Source organism: Erpetoichthys calabaricus, chromosome 2 (assembly GCF_900747795.2).
Source record: "Erpetoichthys calabaricus chromosome 2, fErpCal1.3, whole genome shotgun sequence".
Lineage (NCBI taxonomy): Eukaryota > Metazoa > Chordata > Cladistia > Polypteriformes > Polypteridae > Erpetoichthys > Erpetoichthys calabaricus.
The window spans coordinates 109,067,404-109,077,942 of record NC_041395.2 but is presented as its reverse complement, the minus strand read 5'-3'; the positions used below and the strand labels follow the sequence as shown (position 1 = coordinate 109,077,942).

General features: G+C 41.0%; 1 protein-coding gene across 1 annotated transcript in view; it reads left to right on the top strand.

The window, feature by feature from the left end:
- The first annotated feature begins 2,532 nt into the window (after positions 1–2,532).
- The window catches only part of si:ch211-71n6.4 (para-nitrobenzyl esterase), a 59,131-nt gene continuing 51,124 nt past the window's right edge, over positions 2,533–10,539 (top strand). The window contains exon 1 of the mRNA XM_028794342.2: positions 2,533–2,756. The gene's annotated coding sequence lies outside the window, so the exon portion shown is untranslated. The remainder of the gene's footprint in view (positions 2,757–10,539) is intronic.

The following is a 10,539-nucleotide window of genomic DNA, read 5'->3' as shown; positions in this document are numbered from 1 at the left end:
CAGTTTTGTTGCAATTTAATTTTAAAGAGTTCTGCTCCATCTAGGTTTTAATTTCACTAAGGCAGGTTGTGAGCTGAGAAGGCTCTGATGAAGTTCCACTTTTAACATTGAAGTAGAGTTGAGTATCATCTGCACAAAAATGATAACCCAGTCCATAGCTACGGATAATATGGCCAAGGGGAATCATGTAAATACAGAAAAGCAGAGGACTGAGGACAGAGCCTTGAGGGACTCCTTGTGTGACTGACGCTGAGCTGGATCTGCAAATGCCAAGACTAACAAACTCTTGCCTATCAGTCAGATAGGACTTGAACCACTGGAGGGCAGTGCCAGAGATACCCAGCATGTTCTCCATTCTGGTCAGTAGAATGTCATGTCTGACAGTGTCAAATGCTGCACTGAGGTCTAACAGAATTAATATGCTGGTTTGTTCAGAGTCTGCTGCCATAAGCAAATCATTGGTTACCCGTAGCAGAGCAGTTTCACAGCTGTGCCGTGCCCTGAAACCAGACTGAAAGGGTTCCATCAAATTATTAGAGGTTAGGTAATTGGTGAGTTGGGAGGCTACAACACGCTTGAGAACTTTTGACAGGAAAGATAAGTGGGAAATAGGCCGGAAATTGTTAAGATTGTCAGCATCAAGGCCAGACTTTTTTAACATTGCAGTTATAGAAGCAATTTTAAAAGTGAGCAGCACAGAGCCAGTGTCAAGGGATGAGTTTATTATTGTTGTAACAGTCGGGATTATGGCATGAAGGCAGGATTTAAGTAGTGTGTTAGGGATGGGGTCCAGTACACAAGTAGTTAGGAGGGGCCTGGACAATAACTCAAGCTTACAGGGACCTCTGCCTTCTAACATCTAATTCTCCTTCTGACTTTTAGCATTTAGCATATTAATGTAGAGCTTTGACCAACATTTGTGGGAGCCCTGGCTTTAACAAGTTTGGGAACCACTGGTTTAGAACACAAGAAAAATAAATCCTTAGACGGGATGGCAGCCCATCACAGAGACTCTCAATAACTTGTACATGCTGAGTCAATTAAGAGGAAAGACGCCTCACGTCTGGACAAACTAGTGAGGAAGGCAAGCTCTATTGTTGGCATGGAGCTGGACAGTCTGACATCTGTGGCAGAGCGAAGGGCGCTCAGCAGGCTCCTATCAATTATGGAGAATCCACTGCATCCACTTAATAGTATCATCTCCAGACAGAAGAGCAGCTTCAGCGACAGACTGTTGTCACTGTCCTGCTCCACTGACAGATTGAGGAGATCGTTCCTCCCCCAAACTATGCGACTCTTTAATTCCACCCAGAGGGGTAAACGTTAACATTCAACATTATACAAAGTTATTGTCTGTTTTTCTGTTTTTCACCTGCATTGTTATCATTCTTTAATTTAATATTATTTATTGTATCAGTATGCTGCTGCTGAAGAATGTGAATTTCCCATTGGGGATTAATAAATCTATCTATCTATCTATCCTATCTATCTATCTATCTATCTAATTCAGTGTCTCAAATCAAAGTAACGCACACAGAGAGGGAGTTGGAAAACCAAGGTAATTAAAAAACATTAAAATATGGATGTAATGTGCGAATTCCATACACACAATGAACCCAGGGGTTATGAGCTAATCATAGCAGCACTGTACAGTACAGCCTTCCTAAAATAACTCTCATTTCCCAATGATATATATTCCCAAGACTAATATACAGTATATCATTAACCTCTATTTTTACTATTGTATTATTATTTTTTTAATTTAATTTGGGAACCCCTAATGTTTGAAACTGGTTCAGCTGCACCATTTAAAGTTTTGCACCATATGGTACATGGTAAATCCGGCAATGGGAATTCAGCAGCGCGAACACGAAGAGATCCATGAAAACTCACCTTAGTGCGCTTGCGCCAAATCAGAAGCTACACTGAATTCCACGGGGCACAGACATCTTCATAACACCCTCCTTCCCTCGGTGCCCTAAGCACGTACTTGTTTTCCTTGATGATTAATCCAGCCCTGCTCAGTGCCCATTTCTCATCATAATCGCCGTGTGTGTTTGATGAGTCGAGGCGGTCTTAAAGTAATAAGGAGATGAAAAGGTAAAACGGCTGCCAAATGTTCAAGGCCACTGAAAAGTGATCCTTTTTCACGCATTAAATAAAAAGATAAAAAGCATAGCTCGACAGAGACTTTATTAATACTTCACACAGTAGTAATCAAATGAAGACGAGTCATCGGTTCCGTTTAATCCCGATTAAAAGATATTGGATGTTAATTTACAAAATGCTTTGGTCATCTTCTCTCAGTTTATTTTAAAATGCAAGTCACACAACGAGCACGATTCTAACATTGTTAGGAATGATTACCACATAAGTTCAAGGCTAAAGAGCAAAAGAATAAGCAAGGTCAACGGTGGGGTCGAAACAACACAGAAATACGGGAGAACCTGAGAGCCGAGAGAGACTTTAGACGCACTAGGAGGGAGGGGTCAGATGGGGGCGTGGTAAGATGAAGCTCTATTTTTCAGTTTGCTACGGCTCTTGGCAGAGAAGACAGACACGAGGATGTGATTTCCACTCATGCGTGTGTTTTACTGGATAAAGTTACCAGTCTTACACCCACTTACTTAAAAGTAGAGTACTGTGTAACAGTGCACCGTACGGGTGTTTAACTGCAGTTTTAATTCTGATTGTTTGATGTATGAGTCGTGGAAGTCCCGATGCTTAACATATTACTTGGCTATCGCAAGGTGCATGTAAGTCTGACTTCTCTTGCACGCCTGGGCAGCGGCCTGGGGTTTGGGAAGGGGGGGAGCGGGGGGAATGGTCATTCAAATAGACGCATGCGCAAGTGGGATTTGATTTACGTGGCGCCGTGTGCAGGTAAACCCAGTCCTTTGGTAGTATGATGTCTGTTAGTGAGATAAATAGCACTTCACTGCCTTTGTTTTTCTGTTTACTCCTTTCTTACGCACTCGGTTGTCTGGCAACTGAAAGGTGCAAAGCCTTTTGTGTGGACGGTGGCAAGACTTGTTAAACTACGTTCGGTTGCAGCTGGACTGCAAGAGTTAACTGTCCAAACGTTCCTTTTCGTGAGAGCTGATTCCTAAACACTACTCTACTTATTATGTAGCATTCTGGTTTTAAAGACCTCTTTAAGTGCGAAAAAAACAAACACATGGTTGTATCTTCAACATCACTCAGATGTTACGGACGGCGTGATGAGAACAGTTCTTACTTGTCGTATTGAAATATACTGTAGTAACGGCTGTTTGTATAATTTATATTTAGAGTTCGCCTTGAGAGAAACAGGATCGCTGTCCAAACTCATCTTGCGCCATGTGCTGCCAGGATTGGCAAACCACCAGGAACTGCAAAACCCAAAATAAGACTTGAGAGAGTTCTTTAGGTATTAAAACAAATGTGAATCTGACATGTTCCAAAGACCATGCCTGGGTAAGATAGTACATTAATGTAATAAAATCACATTCAAACTGTGATACTTGGTCTACAACAGGAATACTCCGTGGAGGCGCTACAGTAGCTGTTGCCCAACATCCGCACCATTCCCATACACTGGTGTTACATTTGTTCATATCATTACTTAATTGCCAAATTTAATTAATTTCCAGTAGAGTGTGACTCACCCCCTAAAGCAGGGGTCTGCAACCTTCACTATGGAAAGAGCCATTTTGCCCCCCCCTTCCTCCAAAGAAAAATAGTCTGGAGCCGCAAAACATAACACGGCTTATAAACTTTTAAAAGTTTTAATCTATTTTTAGATTTTACATGTTACAACCACGGAATACAACAAACAGAAGTGCAGTGTGCATGTGTAGGCCTACTTTGAAATAAATTAAACTGAACTATGCAGGCCTATTTGGGTCCTTCCTATACCTGTGTAAAATTAAAATAAAAACTAGCCCACTTTAATATAAATAAAACATTAGCTGTAGCTTAGCAGCTTTAAAAAAGTAAACATTAAATTCCATTTCAGTGTGCTGAATCAACTGAAGCACCTGAACATACAAAAAAAACTACATCAGGTCCGGGTCCGAAATGAATGTGTTTTTTTTTTCTGAAAAATAGTAGCATATTAAATGCTATTGTTCTCACCTGTTTATGTGACTTCTGTTCCTGAAGTTCACTGCTGATCATCTCTATGTCGGGGCTGTACAATGTGACTTTGACCTTCACACAGGACTGCAGGCTCTCATGTGTGAGGCGGGAGCGATATTTGGACTTTATGAAGTTCATGCTTGAGAAAATTTGCTCACTTAAGTATGTTGAGCCAAAGACGGACAGGACTCCAAGTGCATATTTTTTCATGTTCATATACGTTTCGGGAATGGCACTCCATGTGTCGAAAATAAATTTGTCGGGTTTTGGGGAGGTTTTCAATATCACTCCATTTGTGCTCTTTAGCGAGAGTAGCCTTCTGACGGGCGACTTCTTCAAGATCCGCTGTCAGGCATTTGAACTTGGACACCCATTAATCTTTATCTGCCATGTCGTCCAGTTCAATTTCTAGATCGGGCTTACTTATTCACTCCTGTGAATACGGATGTGTTCAGCAGGGATGGGTCGATGTCCAGGGGGTTGACAGGGAAGGAGAGAGTGTGTGTTTTTTTCCTTTCTGAACTCACTGAATCTTTCTCTAAATGCAGCTTGCATTTTCTGAACAATTTCCCGTTTGTTTTTAAAGTCGGAGAATAGATGCTCTGATATTTTTATGAACGATTCTTTCATGTATTCTCCGTCTGTGAACGGCTTACCCCTCCTTACGATCTCTTGAGCTGCCACAAAACTAGCAGCTGTAGTTGACTGTGTAGAAGTGATCCACTTTTTGAAAGTATGTTTGCTCTGTTCAGCTTTCCGTTGCAGTTCCGAAATTGCTCTCTTTCGCTTATCTTCACTTGGGTATTTTGAATGCTGAGTGCTTGTTTCGAAAATGTCTTTCAACGTTACATTTTTGTTGTTCGATAATTTATCGCCACATATTAAGCACACCGGTAAGCCAGCGTCGTTGGCGGTGAAGGCAAATGCTTCTGTCCACGCAGAATTAAACTCTCTAAATTAGATGTTAAAATGTATAACAGTAGTAGTCGTAAATAAACATATATATAAATACAACTTAAATTAAGAAATTGCCATTATTCATTTTCATGGTTTTTTTTTTTTTTGTCAAGGCCAAAGGGAGCCACTACAAGGAGGCTGAAGAGCCGCATGTGGCTCCAGAGCCGCGGGTTGCCGACCCCTGCCCTAAAGTATAACTTTTTTCTTTCTCACCAATATGTGCACAAAATGAATCAAACTGAAAAATATTTTTTTACTGAATCGTCCATGAGTTTGTAAAGGAGATATATAATATTATATTTGCAAGACAAAATTAGGTGTGCCCAACAGAGGACCAACTAATTCTCAGTCCCTTCTGTGCTTTTTGTTTCATTGCAAATTATGTGCATCTGTCATTTATTTTTATAAAAGTATTACACTGTCTCAACAACAGATATATCGCTAAATGTTGCACCGCAGGTAATTTTTTCATCCACAAATTAAGTGTGAAGTTAATACAATGCACAAATTACCCTTTCATTAATATATTGCTCAAAACAATTAAAGGAACACTTTTTAATTACAGTATAGCATCAAGTCGGTAAAACTTCTGGGCTATTGATCTGGTCAGCTAAGTAGCAAAGGGGGTTGTTAATCAGTTTCAGCTGCTTTGGTGTTAATAAAATTAACAACAGGTGCATTAGAGGGGCAACAATGAGACGACCCCCAAAACAGGAATAGTTCAACAGGTGGAGGCCACTGACATTTTTCCCCTCCTCATCTTTTTGGACTGTTTTTTCACTAGTAGCATTGGCTACAGTCAGTGTCACTACTGGTAGCATGTGGCGATACCTGAACCCTACAGAGATTGCACAGGCAGTCCAACTTCTCCAGGATGGCACATCAATACATGCCAATGACAGAAGGTTTGCTGTGTCTCCCAACACAGTCTCAAGGGCATAGAGTAGATTCTAGGAGACAGGCAGTTACTCAGGGTGACCTGGACAGGGCCGTAGAAGGTCCTTAACACATCAGCAGGACTGGTATCTGCTCCTTTGGGCAAAGAAGAACCAGATGAGCACTGCCAGAGCCCTGCAAAATGACCTCCAGCAGGCCACTGGTGTGACTGTCTCTGACCAAACAACCAGAAACCGTCTTCATGAATGGGTCCTGTACGCACTGCCCAGCACCGTGGAGCTCAATTGGCATTTGCCATAGAACACCAGAATTGGCAGGTCCACCACTGGAGCCCTGTTCTTTACACAGATGAGAGCAGGTTCACCCTGAGCACATGTGACAGACGTGAAAGGGTCTGGAGAAGCCGCGGAGAACGTTATGCTGCCTGTAATATCGTTTAGCAATACCGGTTTGGTGATGGGTCAGTGATGGTCTGGGGAGGCATATCCATGGAGGGGCGCACAGACCTCTACAGGCTAGACAATGGCACCTTGACTGCCATTAGGTATCTGGATGAAGTCCTTGGACCCATAGTTAGACCCTGTGCTGGTGCAGTGGGTCCTGGGTTCCTCCTGGTGCACGACAATGCCCACCTCATGTGGTGAGAGTATGCAGGCAGTTCCTGGAGGATGAAGGAATCAATACCATTGACTGGCCCCCACGCTCACCTGACCTAAATCCAATAGAACATCACTGGGACATTATGTTTTGGTCCACCCGACACCACCAGGTTGCACCTCAGACTGTTCAGGAGCTCAGTGAAGCCCTGGTCCAGATCTGGGAGGAGATCCCCCAGGACACCATTCGTCATCTCATTAGGAGCATGCCCAGACATTGTCAGGCATGCATACAAACACGTGGGGTCCATACAAACTACTGAGTTCGATTTGGAGTTGCTGCAATGAAATTTTGGCAAAATGGAGTAGCCTGCCGCATCATATTTTCACTTTGATTTTTGGGGTGTCTTTGTATTCAGCCCTCTGTTAATAATTTTCATTTCCATCAAACAATGCGGCATCCTTTCATTCTCAGTTTATTTCTGAGATTACTACACACAAAGCTATTTTAATATGTCAGTGCTCTGAGTTTGAAGTTATAATTAAAAACTGTTTTAGTATTGTTTATCACACAAGTTATATCTCTTGAAAAAACATATTTTGTTTGTTACACCAAGACAAGGGGTCTTTAAGCCTTCTCAAAACTGAACATATTGTACAAACTGATACAGTAGAATAGCACAATCCTTGTACAGTGAGATTTCTTCCTCCAATAAAAATATAGACGCAATGTTGCCAGTAGCACTGCAGTTTCTAAGACTAAGCACTGTTTTTACAGCCCCAGTTGCACTTGGGTCTAATGCTAAGGAGGTTAACAAATGAAAACAATCTTGCTTTGAACATGACCTGAACATATCTTTTAAGTTTTGCTACATCAGAGTTAGTAATGGAATGCATTATTCATATTGTTTGGTGGATAGATAGAGAGATAGATAGATAGATTCACAAATGTATAATAGATGACATTTACTTTTACTGACTTTATCAACATTTATGCTTTTATTTACACAAATTTTTCTTACATAGTTTTAACAGGAAAGCATCAGTTGATACCATAAAGACATGTCTCAATATTGCTCCTTCCCCTCAATCTTCTAGGCCCCTGCTGAACTTCTAAATCAAGCAAGAAAGGAAGCAAAACACATACATATGCACTCTGTGTGTGTGTGTGTGTATATATATATTTAATTATATTTAATAAATTTATAAAAAAAAATTAAATTAAGTTAGCGCCCCTTTTATTAGCAACATTTATGGAAGCCAGAGACAATAACATTCTATCTCAAACTTTTTGTCAAGCATTAGTTACCGTCTTTACTAAGAAAAATAGGGATTTATTACAACCTGCATCATACAGACCAAACTCACTTCTGAATAATGATGTTAAGATACTCTCCAAAGTTCTAGCGAGGGGAATTGAAAAAGTGCTTCCTTCGGTAATATCATAAGACCAAACTGAATTTATTAAAGGCAGGCACTTTCAATCTTTGACACCTGTTTTATGTGATTTATACATCCACAAAGTCTAACACCCCAGAGCTCTTATTATTGTTGGATGCAGAAAAAGCATCTGATATGGTTGAATGGGAACACATATTCTCACTACATTACACAAATTTGGGTTCGACCCAAACATACTGTATGTGCAAGGAATAGACTATTGTATACCAGTCCAGAAGCTTCTGTTTGTACTAACAACATTGTTTCAGACTACTTCAAACTGGAACATGGTACTAGACAATGATGCCCCCTATCACTACTGCTGTTTGCAGTTGCCATTGAGTTTTGGCATTCACTTTCTGAGATAAAGGAGATTATCAGAGAAGGACTTGAGCAGAAAATATCACTATATGCAGATGATATGGTACCATATACAAGTGGAATCCCGTTATAACGAAACTCATGGGACCATAAAAATATTTTGTTAGCATGGAAATTTCATTATAACAAATATGGGCAAAACACATTTACTACTGTGACCGGAGTCTGCTACCATTTGCCATCTGTAATGGCAGCGGTGCAAGGACAGATCCTTAGCTGCTCTGCTGCTTCTAGTAAACAGTAAACTATAGGTAAAGTAGTTTGTTGTCCTCTGCAGAATCAAGCTTACTGAACAACATGCTTGTCACATGATGTTTAGAACATTTAACATCGGGTTTTGATCAGCTCTTCTTCGCAGTCACCTGATCTCGCTTCTCTAGACTGTGTCTGCCACAGCAGAGATTCAAAGCTACTGGTGTTCTTCTAATCTGAAGATGGGAGCTAAAGCAGGGTGATTGCCGGTGTCATGGCTCCTTACAGCTCCTATTTTGAATGAAGTCTCGAGGCTGTATTTTCCTTGGAAACCTGGACTCGCCTTCCTGTCTCTTGTACAACTCTGTGACCCATGCTTGACAATACCTGTATAAAAAAACAGCGCTTCTTAAATGGCAAAAAATATTTTGTTTGAAAATGAGACTTCAGATGCAACTTTTTTTTTTAATAGAAATACAGGTATGAACACAGAATGAAAATGAAACGTTAGATGAAACGTTTTTTTTTATAGAAATGCAGTTATGAAAATACAGGTTGAAAATGTGATGTTAAATGTAACTGTTTAACAGAAATACAGACATGAACACAGAATGAAAATTAGACATTAGATGTGCATTATTTTAAAACTAGGGGGCTCCGCCCCCTGCTCGCTTCACTCGCCAACCCCTGGTGTTGGGTAACCCGAAATACATTGAGGTATGTATGAGATATATTGGAGTGTAAAGGTGTAGATGATGAACAAAGGAAGTAAAGAACCCATAGCATGGCACATTAGAAAGATTTATTGGAATATTTCTTTATACACAACATTTGTAGTAAAGATGGTGTGTTGTCCTTGAATGAGTTTTCCTTGGTATGGAGTATCTACAACTTTAACTCTAATGTCAGATGAACGCCGAACTCTTGAGAAGACTACATAAAGTTGTCCATGTCCAAGTACAGGCTCAGAGAGGTATATGCCAACTCTGTCCATGGTTTGTCCTTGGGATTTGTTGATTGTCATGGCAAATGCAGGATTAATGGGAAATAGGCGTTGTTCTGGATCTAACACGTAGATTTGTGCATATGTGCGTTCGTGATTTGGCTCAGGGTGCACTGTTCCAATCCGATGTAATACTTGTCCACATACGCAAAAGCAGTATGGGCCATTGCCAGCTGGTGGCCTGATATTTACCCCGGTAGATGCAAAAGCAAATGAACTATTGTAGGATCCAATGCAGTCCATAAAGTTTATACTTTCGGGTACATTGTTAGTTAGAAGCTTCCGTAGATATTCAGGAAAGTCATTTAAAGGAGGCAGTATAATCTGACCCTTTTGACAACAATGTGTAAACTCATTAGTTGTAGTGCCAGTTGTTTCTTGAGGGAAGTTAAGTGAATGACAATGACAGCAAATGATATTCATTAATCCTAATGAATGTTCATTAATACAGAATGTGTTGTCAGCTAATTGGCGGAATTGTTTAGCTGCTGTTTGACGTTCCTTTCTTTGCCGTTTATCTATTGCCTCTGCTGCTTGAGAGGCGCGTTGTAGGCGCCTGCGTTCATTAATTGTATTCAGGCGGGCTCATTTCTGTATGTCTGTCAGTTGAGATGTTTCGTTTTGGAGCCGTGACTCCTTTGGTTGCGTTGTTTGAGAAGCACGTTGTAGGCACCTGCGTACATTGTTTCTATCCAGGCGGGCTCGTCTTTGTAGCCCCGTCGAGCTCTTTTTGGAGCCGTGCCTGCTTTGCTTGCGGTATTTCAGACACGCGTTGTAGGCGCCTGCGTTCATTGATTTTATCCAGGCGGGCTTGTTTGTGTATCTCCGTCAGTTGTGGTCTTTCGTTTTGAACCCCTGCCTGCTTTGCTTCCGCAGATTCAGACGCGCGTTGTAGGCGTCTATGTTTATTGTATTTGTCCATGCGTGCTCGTTTTTGTAGCTCTGTTAGTCGAG